Consider the following 18,940-nt stretch of genomic DNA (forward strand, 5'->3'; position numbering starts at 1 on the left):
CTCTATTCTGAATTTAGGTGCAGTTAACCACTCAGAATCCATCCTGAAGGATTGGATCTTTCAGGGTTCACATGTGTATATGTGGGAGTGGGGTGGGGTAGGGGAGTGGACATATTTAAAGATATTCTTTATAACATCTATAGAATCTTCCATTTATATGATGGGATCATTCTAAACTTGGGAGAGAAAACTTCCTCGATCCTGGTCGCATTCATTTACCACTCTTGTCCTTTCCTCCCCTTGGTAGACAAGCTCATTTTTTTTTGAGACAAGAACTGGCTCTGTCACTCAGGCTGGAGGGCAGTGATGTGATCATGGCTCGCTGCAACGTCTATCTGTCAGGCTCAAGCCATCCTCCCACCTCAGCCTCCTGAGGAGCTGGGACTACAAGCATATGCCACCACACCTGGATAATTTTTTCACTTTTTGTACAGGTATGATTTTGCCATGTTGCCCAGGTTGGTCTTGAACTCCTGAACTTAAGCAATCCTTCCACCTCAGCCCCCCAAAGTGCTGGGATTGCAAGCATGAACCACCACGCCCAGCCTATGACATACCTCTTAAAAGCCTTGCTATACTTACTTTGGCAGCATATACTAAAATTAAAACAATACAGAGAAGATTAGCATGGCCCCTGTGCAAGGATGACATGCAAATTCATAGTGTTCCATATTTTTCCCTAGAAGAAAACCTAGGCAATACCATTCAGGACATAGGCATTGGCAAAAACTTTGTGATGAACAAAACCAAAAGCAATGGCAACAAGTTAAGCCAAAATTGACAAATGGGATCTTATTAAACTAAAGAGCTTCTGCACAGCAAAATAAACTATCATCAGAGTGAACAGGCAACTTACAGAATGGGATAATTTTTTTGCAATTTACCCATCTGTCAAATGTCTAATATCCACAATTTACAAGGAACTTAAACAAATTTATAAGAAAAAAAAAACAATCCCATCAAAGAGTGGGCACAGGATATGAACAGACACTTCTCAGAGACATTTACACAGCCAACAAGCATATGAAAAAAAGTTCAACATCAATGATCATTAGAGAAATGAAAATCAAAACCACAATAAGATACCTTCTCAAGCCACTCAGAATGGTGATTACTAAAACGTCAAGAAACAATAAATGCTGGTGAGGCTGTGGAGAAATGGAAATGCTTTTACACTGTTGGTGGGAGTGTAAATAAGTTCAACCATTGTGGAAGACAGTATGGTGAGTCCTCAAGGATCTAGAACCAGAAATATCATTTGACCCAGCAATTCCATTACTGGGTGTATACCTGAAAGAATATCAATCATTGTACTATAAAGACACAGGCACACATATGTTTACCGCAGCATTATTTACAATTGCAAAGTCATGGAACCAACCCAAATACACATCAATGATAGACTGGATAAAGAAAATGTGGTACATATACCCCATGGAATACTATGCAGCCATAAAAAGGAATGAGATCGTGTCATTTGCAGGGACATGGATGAAGCCGGAAGGTGTCATCCTCAGCAAACTAACACAGGAAGAGAAAGCCAAATACCACATGTTCTCACTCATGAGTGGGAGTTGACAATGATAATATATGGACACAGAGAGGGGAACAGCACACACTGGGGCCTGTTAGGGACGAGGGGAGGGAACTTAGAGGATGGGTCAATAGGTGCAGCAAACCCACCATGGCACACATATAGCTATGTAACAGACCTGCCTGTTCTGAAGTTAAAAAAAAAAAAAAGGCTTGCCCATATTTGCTCTCTCTAGTTCTTCACCCTGGTTCCGTATCTCACTTCTCCTAGCTTCTACCCCCATCGCTCCACAGAAACACTTCTCGCTAAAGTCTCCATGTAAACACTGAATAATATGGCTCAAAAACCAGGTTCTCATTCCTGTTTCATCTTATGCTCTCTCCCTGGGTAATTTCACTCATACCCTGGCTTTGCCAACCCTCTAATGGCAGATGACATCCACTCATAGTCTATTTCTGAGTGAGGCCAAGCTTTTTCCTAAGATAATAGATTGGGTCATCTTGATTAAAAGTACCATCTCAATTTTGTTAGCTTGACTAGAAAAGAGAGATCATTTAATTTCTTGAACTCCAGCATGCCCACCTCTTTGGGTCAGAATGGGTTTCCATTTCTAGTTACAGTCCCCATAGAAACCATGAAACATACATGATTCTGGGGTGTGTGTGTGTGTGTGTGTGTGTGTGTGTGTGTGTGTATGAGAGAGAGAGAGAGAGAGAGAGAGAGAGAGAGAGAGAGAGACAGAGACAAGACCTGACATCTCACCCGGACTGGAGTACAGTGGAGCCACAGTGGCTCAGTGCAGCCTCAACATTCTGAGCTCAAGTGATCCTCCTGCCTCAGCTTCCTGAGTAGCTGGGACTACACCTGGGTAATTAAAAGAACATTTTTTTTGGGTAGAGACTGGGTTCCATTATGTTGCCCAGGCTGGTCTTGGTCTCCTGCCTCACCCTTTCGAAGTTCTGAGATAACAGGTGTGAGCCATTGCACCTGATCCATATACATGATTCTTTAAAGAAAATTAAATGAGCTCTCTTTTCTAGTCAAGCCAGCAAAATTGAGATGGTACTTTTAATCAAGATAATTCAATCTATTATGTTAGGAAAAAGCTTGGCCCCACTCTGAAATAGACCATGATCTAGTTGGAAAGGCAAAATATATGATATGTGAAAGAAATACACCCGTACAACCTGTGTGCGAATATACAGAAGAGGAGAAGGCATAAGCAATATATGACATTCAGTTACTAAACTGAATCTGACAAAATGAGGTACTGGAGTCCTTCTCATTGCACAAAGATATCTCTTAGTCAGAAAGAGAACCCAGCATTCTGTAATATTCTTTTAGAAATTAGCACCATCACCAGCTCTCATCAAAATAACACATGAACAGCACATCTAAAAGCTATTTAGCAGAACCACTCAATATTATATGTGAGATTTGAAGATGGCCACTTTGAAATTGCCCCTTTTAATCACAGACTGGAAGTAGCAAGATGTAGGAAAAATTATTCTTGCCTCAAATTAATTAGGATTCTCTCTGGTTGAAAGCTTTTTCAATGAAAGAAAAGGAAAAATAATTAATGCTGTATAAAAGATGGTGATGAAAGAGGGCAATATGTGCAATGACTATTTAAACCACTTGAAGCCAGCGAAGCCTTGGAGGATTTCTTCGGGGATACTGGTCATGGCGACCCCTGAAAGAATTCTCAGAAAGAGAATTCCTTTTACTCCTAGGCTAGTGGCTGCTGTGGGGACTTGTTAGAAGAAGAAGCACCATGGTAGTCACAGATTTGAATCTGTCCAATGATTGATTCTGTAAAAGAAGACTGGCCCAGGGCAAACCTGAACCAATGGAAACTTCCTTTCCAGGCTACTATCTGCTGTTTTCAAATACCTTTCTGTTAGCCCTGGGGTCCTAGTCTCACTGTGGAATCTTATTCAGACCTACCTGAGCCCCTGGCAGGAAGTAAACCTGGCAGGAAGGTTTACTTCCTGCCAACCTTCCCTGTCAAGAGGGGGACCAGTCTGCTTACCAGTGCCTACAGTGTTAGTTCTAAGAATCAGTCATTTCTGAGGGACCCTGAAGCCTTTGCCAGAAGAGAGACACTCCCCATCTCTGATTTTAAAATACAGGTTTGCCAGGATTGATTAACTCATGCAAATAAAACCATTTAGGTTCTTTAAGGCAGAAATGCTCAAATTTAGGCATGAATCAAAATCACTTGGTGAGAAGGAGAGCATGATGGGTGATGGTTGGGAAAATCAGATTCCCAGGCCTGACCCATGAATATTGATTTTGATATAAATGATCATTGGCACACACTTTGAGAAACAGTGCTGAGAGTATTGTATGCCATTCAGGTTTCCTTAAAAGGCTCCCATAGTGGACAAGTAACTCATTCAAATTCCCTTTTGCAGATTAGTCCTAGAGGCAAACCAAAGTTTTTAAAGGGGAAAAATCATGTAAAAGGTAGTTTCTCTAGAAAGTTTACAGCCACTAGAATAAACGTGCCTGGAATAGACATGACATCTTAATCATTGGTACTGAGGAGCTGTAATGCCAGACTATAGAAAGCTTAAATAAAACTGTAGCTCTTTTTCTTTTATTAAAGAAAGAAAGCCCAGGAGTACAATGCCAGAATAAGAACTAATTCTGGAAGCTTGCTGGTATGATATTGTCAGTCACACCAGTGATGTGGATAAAAGCTTTTAGCACATGAATAATTTCAGTGAAAGGGCTTTATCACTTTTTATTTCCTGGGCATTTACAGGAGAATAAACATGCTGGTATATATTATATATGGAGTGAAAGTCAGCCGCAAATGAAAGCAAAGACCCCCAGACCCAGTTACCAGAACAGACTAGGGTTGCTTAGCAACCAGGCAACTGGAGAATTCTCTCTCCCTTTCTTTCTTTTGTTTTTAGATTGCAGTAACCTTTGATCAATTTGGGCTCTACAACAAAAGCCTTGGATATTTTGAGAGAAGTGTACCTGCTTATTTGTAGTAACAAGGACGTAGACCGTGACACCAATTTCTGTCTCAGATTTCATGTTAAACGGCAGAACAGCTTCAAATTCCTTTTAAAAATCTTATTGCTGGTGGGCTAGGTCTCTGATGAATCAGAAGTTACATGATAATTGCTTCAAATTGCACTAAAAGATGTCTGCTGTCTGTGAGTTGCCCTTGGTTCTTCTGCTCATTGACCAGCTTTGGAAGCCTAGGTGCTGGTTCCAAATCTACTTCCTGAGAAGCAGCATCTGAATCCCAAATCTTAAATCCTCCAGTTAGAGGATACTTTAAACGGGCATTCCTTTCAAAGACATCATGGACTTAGGGAATACTAAACTGGAAGGGTTGTCCAAATCATCTTTTCTGGTTCCTTCTCGCTTTACAGATTCTCTCAATTCAATTCTTATGAGGCAACTTGCCAATGTTCACATGCTCTGCTACCAACCAAGAAAACTCACAGATCCTTCTCCTCCGGGAGCTTTAAAGGTATGAAGAACAAAGAAGGGTAGAAATAATGACCCAATTCGATTCCTATGCCCAACATAGAAGGAAAATATCTGACGGTTTGCATGTTGTATGCCACAGGAGATTCCATGGGATAGAGCAGTTACTGGCTTCCAAGGATCGAGCTGCTAACAGTTTGGGTTCTAGAGGTCGAGTTTATTTCAATAAAATTAACTTTCCTCAATCAATCAGTCAAGGACTCCTGATAGGTTAATAGTGCTATTTCCTTAGTTTGAAAGAGATAAATGCATGAGATCATGATGTGAAGGAGGTAGAAGGGGAGAAGTTAGGAAAGGTGGGGAGTGTGCCTTTCTGAACTCTGTGATTCTTCCCCTGCAGGGTCTTCTCTCAGCCCGAGACAAGTGGGGTTAATGTGAGCAGTTCAATTCCTTTCCTCTTTAAAAACAAAGATAAAGAGGAATCTCTGGCCCCAGATGCCTCTTGGTCTTGGATCAGCTTTGGAATACACATTGCCTGGATGAGCAAGGCTAGTTTCATGACTTCTCCATGGCTCAGTTTAAATGAGGAGTGTAATTCCCACAAGAATTTTGGAATATAGCTGTAAAAAGAATAGATTACAGGTGTAAAAAGAATGGCCTTGGTGTTACTCTCCCAACATTGTCTAAAACACCCAGTTATGGCAACATCCTTTGACGTCTAAGCACTTTAGGCACAGGATAAAGAAAATCATTTTTCCAAATCATCTTGCTGAGTATTTCTGGGTTCTGGAAGGGTTGGAGGTCTGTCTGGTTCATACACCAGTTTTCTTCTCTGAAGTCCCACATCCAGGTGCATCTTCAGTGCTTTTTACATTGCAAGCACACAGCAGCTCTTTGCACTTTGCTGAAAAGAGGATGAGCAATGCTCTCCTGCCCTACAGATCCTCAAAGTTCGAGCCTGTTCTTGTTAGGCTGGCGTCTAGCACCTGTCACTTGCCTCCCTGTCCTCAATTACTCCCACCTGAGCAACTGCCTGGGCGGGGAAGCACTTTGAACTTAAACTGTCTTTCTGTTTGCGCCTTCAGTTGAGCTTTAATTGCAGTTCTCCACCTGCTTCTGCACTCCAGGAAACCTCTGGGAACCCTCTCACGGCTCATTTAGAACCTGGAGAATCTTAGGGAGGCTGGTCAAAAACTCAGGGACCTGAGAAAGAAGAATACGCCATTCATTTCTTTGCAGCTTGCCACCAACTCCCTAGCGAGCTGATTCCTGCTTCCATGAACAGGTTAACACAAGTGAAATTGCATTTTAATTATTATCACTTTCCTTTTTAGGAGGATTTAGAATTATGAGGCTACTGTTGCTAAAACACTTTCTCTCTTCCCTTGCTGCAAAAGGAGTTGAAAGTCAGAAACAAATAGGTCAGTGGAACAGTGGAGCTGTTGAAAAGCTCACAGTCACACAGGGTAGTCACACAGGGCCATGGTTATGAGTGGTTGGGGCAAATATTTTACAGCTGGGACTGTTCCATTCTAAGGCCTAAAAATTTATAGTAAACCTAACCTAGTTACTGACAAGAACTACTCCTAATACACTCTTCATGCCCTGGTTGATGCTGGAGCTATTCAATTCAGTGTGCAAACAATTTAATTTAGAAAATAGTACCAACCAAATTGGTAATTCTGTGGTGTAGGGGCGAATCAGAGGCCTGGCTGACTGAATTCTTTGCTTTTCCCCAAGTTGAGTTAGAGTCATGTAGAGGTCACTTGTAAGCCTTTGTATCTTTATCCTCAGTTATTAAGTGCATACTTAGGAGGAGTTATGGAACTGGTATAATGGACTACAGAGAAGATGACGATAGAGATGTACATTGTCTGGGTTTCAGAGACCCTAGAAATCTCTGTTGAAAAGGCTTTGAACGAAATGTGTTCTAACATTTTCTATAATTTTAGCTCCATCAGATGTTGGAAATAACGTTTTCTTAAGGCCCCCCACCCATGGAATTAACCATTTGAGTAGAGTATGCCCATCTTTAATATATTTTTGTCTTTTGGTTTTAACCAAAGGACATTTGTGTGGACTTACAATTTGGGAAATTGACATTTAACTAAAACGTCAACTCCAAAAGCTTAGGTCAGTCATCACAATTCAAGCACAGGAAAGTAACAGGGGATGGAAACACAAGCGAGTTGCCATCTCTGAGTTTTCCTGCAGAGTCTTCCACATAGTACCTGAATTGGTAGGTAGCATGTGGAGACCCAACAAAAGGAGCCCAAGTCTGGGCAGTCCTTCTGGGCAGCACTCACCTCCAATTTCAGATCTGTAGGCAAGAAGGACGTGGTGAGCACTGAGCATCACCAAGGCAAACTTGGTGGATTCCACAGAGCCTGAAACATTTGGAGTTGGTACGTAACACATGGTAGGAGGAAGAGGCATTTCAGGAGGACACCAGGCAGTCTGGGAACATTTCAAGGTGGATTTGTAAAAAGTAGATTTCTAGTCCCCAGTGAATATGAGCCAGAACATTGTTATTGTTTAATTTCCCTAGCAAGTCTTAAGAACTTTAGGAAAGCAAGATTGTTTCTGAGATGTGTTTTCCACATTTGTACCCTTCGACCATTGTTTCTAAGATGTGTTTTCCACATTTGTACCCTTCGACCTAAAGTGAAAATCATGAGAAGGAATTAAGGCTTTTTCCAGTCCCCAAATTCTCTGGCTTCAGATACAACCAGTACAGTGAGAAGACAACTTTTATCAGCCCTAAGAGGACATGTACAGAGAATGTATGGACTCTCCCCAGGCCAGGGGTAGTCCAGGAACCTGTGTCTGCAATGAAATGTGATACCATCTGGCCCCCCGGGACTCTGTGAAGACTTGGAGCAGGCATCATCGCGGAGCTGGACTTTGCCCTCCAGCTTCCAGCAGCTCCATCTTCTCATCTTCCTTCATTTAGCCAAGAATGGGTTGGCCTCCTGTTTGTGTAACTGGACATTCCAGGCTTATCAGAGAACTAGACAAATGTTTGTCTTTTAGGGACTTACTATGTACAGTGTACTTAATTGTCTTAGTCTGGGCTTCTATAACAAAGCACCATAGCCTGGGTGGTTTATAAATAACAGAAATTTATTTCTCACAGTTCTGGAGGATTAAAGTTGGAGATCGGAGTGCAAGTATGGCCAGGTTCTGGTGAGGGTCCTCTTCCAGCTTGAAGATTGCCATCTTCCTTTTGTGTCTTCGCGTGGTGGAAGAGAGGGTGAGAGCTCTCTGGGGTCATTTTCATAAGGGCACAGATCCGTTCATGAGGGATCCACCCTCATGACCTAATTATCACCCAAAGGTCCTTCCTTCTAATACCATCATACGGGGAGTTAGGAGTTAAACATATGAATTTAGGGAGGACACAAACATTCCATGCATTGCACTCATGGTACAAGAGTGACCAATCAAAACACAGTAGTCTCTCAATTAATCAAATCTATATTCATTCATTAAGAATCTAATTTCATCCTAGGCTCTGATATCAGCCTGCCAAGACTGAATCCTGCATTGGCTACTATCTGTAGATGAGTTACTTAATATTTCTGTCCTTCAGTTTCTCTATCTTTAAGGTAGAGTAATAATATAATCTACATCACAGAGTTTTCATAAGAATCAAATGATATAATATACATATAGGGCTTAGAATAGATCATAGAACATAAATATGTTCAGTAAATGTGTTAATGTTATATATTGTTACTACATATTATTGATGGACATGCTTAGTGTGTTTCAGTATTCATTGGGGAAGGAGAATGACTTTATTCCTTTAACATGGTAATTCTGCCAATCCTTTTCACAGCTCTGGTTATTCTCCTTGGTGATAAAATAGTTACATTGTCTCTTTAAGGGCTTGGTGATATAGTAAAAGGCCCCACGGTGGTCAAGCCTCTTCTTTTAAGGCTAGAAGTGAAGAAAACAGAATCCAAACTTAATCATTTGAGAGTCTGTTAAAGAAATCTTTGAGACTTCCTTTCAGGCCAGCTTAGTATTAGTGATATTCAAATAATTCTGGGGACTGGAGTGGGAGTCTGGTCATTCTATATTAACACCTAGCTATATCCCAAATCTTCTATTGCCTGACTAGGAGTGTTTCTGCTGGAAGTCACTTTAGATGTTGGGGGGCATTCTGTCCTCAGATAGATAACTCAAGGGCTGCGGGGTGCATGTAGTGGGACCATAAAGAACCGGTAATTAATGGGGTAGACACATTAATTGAATTTCTGGGGCAACTAGAGTTTCATCAAGCCTCTAGGTTTTCTTTGGACTTTGAAAATTCCAGCCTTGAAGCCAGAATTACGTCTTTTTTGATGGAGGATGTGTCAAACTTAAGAAGCTCTATTCTGAGGCCAGGGCTCACTCTTTATTCCTTTGGGCAAAGATGCAGCGCCCAGGGTTGTCATCTGCCAGATTGGGGTAATCATAGCACCTGTCTCATATTTGCAGATAATCGTGGAAGCTTAGAGGTAAAGCCCTTGGTGGAATGCCTGGAGTATGGTCGGCACCATGCAAATGTTTGCTATTTGAATTACTAAACATTTTTATTCAAGAGGAAACTATCTGGTTCAACAAAAATTCTAATTAGATGGGTTCTGGTTAATTGAGAGTCCTCAGTAAATAGGCAAGTCTTATAAAAAGTGCATTTGTTTCTAACCCTCAGAGAAAGAAGAGAAGGCATGATAGTCAGGTTCAAAAGTATCGGGCATTTAAAAGATTTCTTCAAGGGGATATTCTTCTACCCAGAAGAGGGTTGTATCTATACAGACACTTCTCAAATACCAATTGATCATGAAGATGAGGGCTTATCTTGTCTGTAGCTGTTATTTGATGCTTACAGGTTTGGGGGCTGGGCAACTTGCATCATGACTTGAGAATTTTCTCTTTCCCTTTGCTGAGTTCTGTAAAGAACAACTCTTCTGTCCTAAGAGCAGGTCCCCACAAACGGTTTAATCTGCAGCTCCTCTCAAATTGGATGGCCAAGTGGTTTATCCCAGCAGGAGACGATTGTAACCCCAAGTACGTGAGTTAAAGTTAGTCACTAGGGGCTAGTCCATAGTAGCTCAGGGAGCATGAATTCCTGGGGCCTCTATTCTATACAGTGCCCAGAGTCAATATGGCTGCCTTCCAGGTTCATTAACTGCTATTAGGGGGACACAGAGAGGAGAGCAATCAATGCCTGCTTATTTATGATGCCCTTGTTCTTGCCATTCTTATTACTATTTCGATGTGTAATGTGTTCTGGTCTGTCACAATTATACAGAATGTGGTTCTTCATATATTTAACAGTTAAGAAATAAAATTTTAATTAAAATTGGAAGTTTTTAAAAGGGCAGTAACATAGAGCAAATTCTCAAGGGTAATAAGGTTGATCAAGACATTCATGGATTTTCAACTCTAGGGTGGATCACAATGAATTGAGTAGTGGGAGGATTTAGAGTCTCGCTCTTCCTGTCAGTGTCTTCAGCTTTATGGCGAAGGTCAAAGTATATTGGTGTCCTGATGGGAACCACAGTTTGGTGATTGAATAAGCCACTGAATGCTGTATCTTCTGGCGTTGTGAAGCAAGGGCATTTTGAAACATGTGATGTAGCATGTGAACAACTGCCTATTCTTTGATGAACACACGTGTTATTTATTGGTTGGTACTATATGGTATTTTCATTGTTCCATCACTTCGTTTCTTGTCAAAAGGGTAAAGAGGTGTAGGAAACAGAATCTTGACTAATTAGCCAGGCATGGATTTCCGCCCCCATAAACTCATTTATCAGATATGCTCCTATTTTAGTCAGTTACCTTAAAAAGCAAATACTCTTTATCAGACATGTCTCTATTTTAACCAATTACTTTATTGCATTTTTATTACAAGTGCAAAGGTTAAGCAAAGTCAATGCCTGCCGTCTACAGGGCCCTTAGTCACAGCAAACACTGCTGATCAAGGAAGTTTGGAACCAAGGCTTCTTATTGTCCAAACTGTCATTAGTGCCTAAGTAATTATTATAAATATCTTTTATATGTCAACCATTATGTTGAAAGTCTTCTCAAGTTCAAGCACATGAGGAGGAAATCACCTCCTCTTGGACTTTTCTGATAATCTTGTAAAAGATTATTTTCTTGACCCTAAATTAATGTGCTTAAAATGGTCTTTTGTGAGCTAAAGCTTATGGTACTAACTTGTCATAAAAAAGAAGTTGTTAGAAGCAAAGGTATTAATTGCGTACATGTTAATTTGGGCTAAAATCCCAATTTTCATCTGAATTTAATTCTTTAAATTTATGTGGCTATTTGACTATTTGTCTCAGACCAGCCTTTTGCTCATTCCAGCAATCACACATACCACATAATTTGCTGTTGCAAAGCCCCTGCAATAGATAGGAGATGGAAAGGGGTAGGAATAGAAAAAATAAATAGAGATATTTTAAGGGTTTAGAGGGCTCCTAATGTTCATGCGGAGAATGCTTGCGCCAAATTCTAATCTCTCTCTGCTTTTGTTCCATTTTGTAACGAAGACTTTGGGAAGTGGTGAGAGGTCCTGGGCAGTGGGGGAAATAGGCAGAGGTCTTGAGTTGGTAGCATTACTTTTGGTCAGCATGGCAGAGTTCCGATGGATTTTATCACCAGCAGCTCTGTGATCTTGGGTAACTCATCACACCTTTTGCAGCCTTAATTTGCTCATCTGTATTTCAAAGGGTCCTGCTAGATGAGTATTTCACCAAGACCCACCCATCACCATCACCTAGTGCTTGTTAAGAAACATGGCCTCTGGCCCCCACTTCAGACTGGAGTATTTGTTTTTTTAAGGTGACTAATCACTGGCATGAGTCCTGAGAATCTGCTTGTTTAACTCACTTGCAGGTGCTACTCATGCCCCTGACAATCTAAAGACCACCAGCTGGATTGTGCTCTTGAAACCCATGCCGCTGGTAGGAACAGAGTACAGGTGGCTGATACAGGTGTACATGTTGGTGGGTGGGTCTGGGCCTAGCTAACAGCAGTAGCTTGATGGGATGTTATTTAAGGAGAAAAGGGAACAGTCTTCTGGCCTCTGATTAGGGAGAAAAGGGGCTCAAAGTCTGGCTGTAGCTGTGTTCACTTCCCTGAGACACTCCGCTTCTCCTTCGGGGTGAGTCTGTGAAAGAAGACTACACGTCCAGGAGAAATGCAGAAAACTCTAGGTTCAGCTGCTTGTAGACCAAGTATTCTAACAATCGACTTTACCCACATTATGTTTAGCTGTCTGGGCATTCTGTGGACATGGTGTTTTTCTCCAGAGTTCTGTAAAATTTGGACAAAGATTCTCCTTTGTACCTTCCTGCCTCCCTCCATTCTTCCTTCTGCCTCATTGTGACCCATTCCTTAAGGACATTCCTGAGCTCATTGAGGCAGCTGGCTTTGCCTCTCAACAGGCTGCTCAACGGAATTAGGAAATGAGAAGAGATCTTGCAGTCCCATGAATGTAACGCTTAATTTACTGCAAAAAAGGACAAGTCCAGTAGGCAAATAACATTCCTCTACACCAAGAGATGTGATTCATTAATTAAAGATTAGCCAACACAAAACTGGGAAAGAGGAGTGAGCCAGATCATGCTGTGATTTGGGGTCTGAATCATTTCAGCAGGAGTCCTCCAGGGTGCCCCATACAGAGCAGCTCTGCTTCCTTCTGTTTCCCCATTGCTCCCTGATGGGGCTTCTGGCCAGCGTCAGCTCTGCTGTGTTTGTAAGTATTTGCTTCCCTCACTGTTTTGTGAATTCATTTCTTTGGGTCAGAAGTGGGCACAGTGTCTTGCTCTTCCTTGTCTCTCCAATGCCTAGCAATGCACACAGCACATGGTAGCCTTGTACACCAGTCTACCAGGGCTTCCATAACGAAGTACCACAGACTGGTGGCTAAGCAATAGCAACTTGTTTTCTCCCAGTTCTGAAAGCCAAAAGATGTGTCTGTCCAAATCTCTTTTTATAAGGACTCCAGTCAGATTGAGTTAGGGCCCATCCTAATGACTTTATTTTCATGTAATTACCTCCTTAAAGACCCTATCTCCAAATGCAGTCACATTCTATGGTCCTAGGGGCCAGAACCTGAATGTCTGAATTTGGGGGATGCAATTCATAACACCCTTCAATAGATGTTTGTCAAAAATAAAATGAACGTGCTAGTGCAATAACAATCTGTGTCTGTATCATATTTATAAATACACCCTCTCCTTTATTTCTTTGTGACACATATAAATAGGCATGGAAAATACATATCTTATTGGACAATAAACAAACAGGAGGATATATTTTTAAATAAAATTACGGCTATTATTGATCAAACTTGGGATTTAGACAAGAGTCACTGTAAGGGCTGGTGTCTGCATAGACTGTACTTGGGTTTCTTATCTCCCTATGTTCTTGAGCTCCCTGGGAGGTTCATAGCAGCCCTTTCTGCAGGGTGGGGATTCAGGGAGAGACAAGTTTGCACTCTGTGCCACTTTTCCATGTAATATTTCAACTTCTCCTAAGGTGTGCTCACTTGAATGTGTTTCTGCTGAGAGCCTGCACTATGGTGGAGTTGGGAATTTGAAATTCTGACACAAGTCTCAAGTCCGAGCGATCTGTGACGCTGGAGCAGCTGGAATTCCCCATGGTTTATCTAAACTACTAATCTATGAAGTTCTGAAAATCCTTCTCACTCTTACCTATGTCACTGTCACCATCACCTTTGTCAGACTCTGTTTTTGAGAGTGGGTCGCATTTTCTTACACTTATTTATGTCTATAATTTGCTCAGGGCCTCCTACCAACTCCAAGAGGTAGGTAAAAAGAGGATCATTATTTCTTTTTACACATGGAGAGATGAACAAAGAGATTAAGTGATATACACAATTTCCCTGACTCATTTTCTTTCCTTATCTTGCCAAGTCCAGAGCACATTTTCCAGATGGTCCTCTCCTGGGTCTTACCTCTTCATAACTTGTATTACATGCTCCCCTGCAGAGCTCCTTGAAAGCAGGGCCCATATATCTAACGTTTATGTAGTTCTATGTGCTTGCACATAAGAGGTGGTCAATTATTGCTTGTTGGATGAACCAATGTGTAGTGATGGCTTGCATAACAGCATCTTGGTCAAAGATGAACTGAATACATATATGATGGTGGTCCCATAAGATTATAATAATATATTTTTACTGTACCTTATCTATGTTTTGATATACAAACACCAAGATGTTGCAATTGCCTGCAATATTCAGTTCAATGACATTTTGTACAAGTTTGTGGCCTAGAAGCAATATGCTATATGACATAGCTTAGGTGTGTTGTAGGCCATGGCATCTAGGTGCATATAAGTGTACTCTGTGATGTTTGCGCAACAACAAAATCATCTAATGCTGTATTTCTCAGAATGCCTTCCCATTGTTAAATGACAGGTGACCGTATAGCACATATAGTACCATTTATTGAGCAGCTACTTTGTGCCAATTACTGTGCTTTGCACCTCAGTATATTTCATCTCATTTAATTCTGCATCTTCTGCAGAGAGTATACTTCTATCTTCATTTAACAGATGAGAAAGCTGAGGCTTATCAAGGTTAAGTGATTTATCAAAAGTCATCGAGCTGGTAAGCAATAAAACCAGAATTTGAATCTGGTAGGTCTGCTTCATGACCACCCTCTGTGAAATGGTTGTTGTGCAAAGAATCAAGAATAGACCAAACTGGATGCCAACTTTCCCTTCTCTGGGGTCAGTGCCCAGAGCCCAGTGAAGCTGATGAGCATCCTTTAAGAGAATCCACAGTGCAACGTTTTCCCTTTTCAAACAGCTCGGATTCGCTGCCTCTTACTCTCTGTTTGGCTCATGCTAGTTATTTTTTCTGATGCAAATTTGCCTCCATTAGGGGACACACACACACACACACACTCTCACACTGTTCAGTTCTGGGAGCTCATTGCCAAGCATGAAAATGAATCTTGACATCTTCAAGTTTCCATCCTTTCCCAGATATTTGTCTCACTCCCGTTAGATCCTTCCATCTCCAAGCAGCCAGCATGAAAATTTGGGAGTTTTCAATTATGTCCTTTTCCAAGGGCACAGGGAAATTCCCCAAGTCACTTTAAAAGACTCAATCTGCAAAGCAGACAGTGAAAAAAATAAAGTATTATTTTCCCCCTGGAATTCACAAAAAAGGTCTTTTAGTTCAGTAGGAAATCTATTGCTAACAGTATAATTATGGCAGAATGGATTATTAGCAATAAAATTCTCAAAGTATATTTCACAAATTATAAGAAATAGTGACCAGATTCCCGTTTTCCCCCTCCTCCAAGAGCAAGCACCGCTGAGCCCTGGGAAGGGTGTTTCACCCATCCTCAGCCAAATCCTGCCCGTGGGTGTGTTTCCATAGCTCACACCACTGGGAGTCAGGTGTGTGCTTCTGCAGGCTGAATTTGGCTGTAAATTATGTTTTGTTTTCTGTCAGCTGCCTGACAGCTAAAATCATATTCGCTGTCAGAGGTGACAGCGGCCACAATAGTGATGTATTAAAGTACTGTAGAGTCTCAGGGGAGCGGGCTGGGCAGGCTTCTCTCGCTTCTCTGCTGTCACCTGCTTCCTTCAGCATCTGGCCTGAGCTAGTGTGCCAAGGTGCCCACGGACTAGACCAGGGCTGGTTGGTCAAGGCATGTTTTGTGTGAGGGCACCACAAATGAGATGCAACCTCATCCAAGTCATTGAAAGCATGGCCAGAATTCCATCTGAATCTCTTAATAGGCTTAAGATGTTGGCTGGATTCTACCCTTTAATTGCACTGTGTGACAAAGTGCAAAAATCCATCACTGTAATTACTTTCACTGGATTCCAGAGAAGTTTGACTATATTCAAATGCATATGTAAACCCACAGATAAGCTTCATTTTCCCTAAATGATGGATTATTTCTTGTCATCATCCCTATCCCCATTCCCCAGCCCCTAGCGGATGTCTAGTTTTTCATTTTTAGAAACCACAGTAAAATGTCTCTTGACAGGTGACGCCCACAGCTTTTTTACTTCCCTGCTCACTAAACAGAAACATGGTATCCTTTGATCTTTCCAACCCATTATAAGCTGGTCTCTGGGTAGTCTTTCCTCTGTGTCTGTGTAAATGTCTCTTTTCTCATTTTCCAGATTCCTACCATATTTGCAGGAGCACCCTGCAGGCTTACGTTTGGCTTCTGAAGCATAGTTGTTGGAAAGCTAGGTTGTCAGTCCATTTTGAGCTGCTCTAAGGGAATACTTGAGGCTGTGTAATTTATAAACAGATTTATTTGGTCCACGGTTCTGCGGGTCAAACAAGCATGGCACCAGCATCTGCTCAGCTTTTGGTGAGACCACAGGAAGCTGTTATTCATGGTGGGAAGACAAAGGGGGAGCATACGTGTGTCATATGGCAAAGAGAGGTAGCAAGAGAAAAGAGGGGGAGGAGGTCTAGATTGTTTAGCAATCACATCTTGTAGTAACGAACAGAGCAAGAGCTCATTACTGCAAGGATGGTGAGAAGCTGTCCATGAGGGATCTACCACCATGAACCAAACACCTCCCACTTGGCCCCGCCGCCAACATTGAGGATCAATATTTTACATGAGATTTGGAGGGAACAGATATCCAAACTATACCACCCAGCACTCTGTCAGTAGCAGCTACCACTTCCTGAGCCCTTACTAAAGGCCAGCCATCTTGCTATGCACTTGATCCCCATCTTCAGATCACCCAGGGTGGAAGCAGGAGAATCAGAGTTTGAACTGAGGCCTGGCCCACCTCCCAAATCCAGGCCTGCACCTCCCTGTCTTTGTTTTGAACAATGGGTATGTTAGGACATTCAGCCATGCATCCCACAGGGCCCTGCACTTAGAAAGGACTCATGTTTGGGATTTGAGGATCTGTGGTTGCTGAGTCTTGAAGTTTTTAATTGTTTTGTCCTGGAATTTGTCTAACGGAACAGTGGAGTGCATGCTGGGGACTTGGAGCCTCAGTCCAGCACAAGGCCACCTCCCACCTCCCTGCCTCTCCTGGACCGGTTCTCACTGCCCATTCCCCAGTCCTCTACCATCTGAGGCCCTCCTAAGCCTCCTGCTCTCTTTCCATCTCCCCTCCTCTCAACCACTGCCACCAGTCATTTGGGTGTTGCCTCTGGCAGGGCCTGGGTGTGGGTGCAGAGAGGGCAGAAAGCAAGTGTGTGCCCTGCACCATCTGGGGTAGCAGCCATCCTCATCCTGGCTGGAAGGGCCAGAGTGCATTAAGCAGGTGGCTCAGCTGGGACCTCTCATTCAACTCTAATTCAGATACGGAGCATGTCCAGGGGCAGAAATTGCAGTCCTTTGCGGATTGCCTATCTCCAGCGGGTGAAGAGCCAGCCTTATGGGAAGGAGAGACTGAATTCCCCACCCCTGGCCAAGGCCTCACATTTTCATCATCTCCTGGGCCCAGCTAATGATGAAACTGGCTCTGCTTAGGTCCAAGGTTTATGGGGACAAGTCATAGGAATTAGAACATGGTGACTCAGGATATGGAGTGAGGACTCTCTTAGGGGAAGGGACTCCAATGCTTCAACCTCACTTAGCTTAATACTTTTTAGAATACAGTAGAATTCATCTCTTCTATTTGAAAAAAATATATACATCAGTAGAAAAAAAAGAACTTTCTCTAAAGCATCACAAACCAGAGAAGTGAAACAATGGTAGTGAACAGATAGGAAAGGGAGAGACATTAGGCATCAATTTCAAGATATCAAGTTTTGTCCTTTTGATTTTTTGGTTTCTGTAGCCCAAGGAAGTCACTGTATGTCAGCCTCTGGCCCAGCACAGAATAATCCAAAATGTTTACAGAGGTAGCGCCCTGGTGTCCCATTCAAGGTCAAGTTCAGATGTAGCATCCTGTCTGCTGTCCTGTAGCTCCAGGTGTTGTGGATGTCCCGAGCATGGGGCTGGAAGGAAAGGGACATGTCCAAACTTTCATTTTTTCCAGAAGAAAACTGAGGCCCAGAGAGCTGTCCCTTACCTACCAACACACTGAGGACCGACACCACAGGTCTCATGGCTCTTTACCTGAATGAAAGGGGTAAGAACCCAAAGTATTTATTAAGTCCTAGGTGTAGAACTAAGCACTTCATACACATTAGCTCATGTGGTCCTTACAAAAACTCTACAAAGAAGGTATTTCCAGTGAGTTTCATCAAAGATACATTTGACTTGTACACATCCAACTATGTGTCACCTTCCTGGAGGCTGCCATACAAGGTACCACAACTTGGGTGGTTTAAACATCAGACTTACTGTCTCACAGTTCTGAGGCTGGAAGTCCAAAATCAAGGTGTCAGCAGGATTGGTTTCTTCTGAGGGCTGTGAGAGAGAATGTGTTATATCTTCTCTCCTAGCTTTTGGTAGTCTCAGTTGTTCCTTAGTGTGTAAATGGCCTCTTCCTGTGTCTTCATATCACCCTCCCTCTGTGCTTAAATTTCAGCACAGGTCTCTGTGCTTAAATTTCAGCACAGGTCTCTGTGCTTAAACTTTCTCTTTTTTTGAGACAAGGCCTTACCCTGTTGCCAGGCTGGAGTGCAGTGGCACAATCAAAGCTCACTGCAACCTCAAACTTCTGGGCTCAAGCAATGTTCCTGCCTTAGCCTCCCAAGCAGGTGGGACTAGGTGTGCACCACTATGCCCAGCTAATTTTTCTTGTATTTTTTGTAGAGACAGGATTTAGTCATGTTTCCCAGGCTGGTCTTGAACTCATGAGCTCAAGTGATCTGCCTGCTTTGGCCTCCCAAAGTGCTGAGATTACAGGCATGAGCCACCACACCTGGCCAATTTTAGAGGTTTTCAAGGGTAGCTCCCACCAAGAGGGATTCCTTCCATAGGCACTGACAAATTGCAAATGTCACTGTCTTGTCCCCATCATGAAAAATGGCAACCC

At 42.3% G+C, this 18,940-nt stretch overlaps 1 non-coding gene across 1 annotated transcript; it reads left to right on the forward strand.

The window, feature by feature from the left end:
• Positions 1 to 571: 571 nt before the first annotated feature.
• LOC120361691 (U6 spliceosomal RNA) lies at positions 572 to 677 on the forward strand. Its single transcript, XR_005577832.1, has one exon. It is a non-coding gene; the product is annotated as a U6 spliceosomal RNA (small nuclear RNA).
• The last annotated feature ends 18,263 nt before the right edge of the window (positions 678 to 18,940 follow it).

Source organism: Saimiri boliviensis, chromosome 13 (genome assembly GCF_048565385.1).
Source record: "Saimiri boliviensis isolate mSaiBol1 chromosome 13, mSaiBol1.pri, whole genome shotgun sequence".
NCBI classification, from domain to species: Eukaryota; Metazoa; Chordata; class Mammalia; order Primates; family Cebidae; genus Saimiri; species Saimiri boliviensis.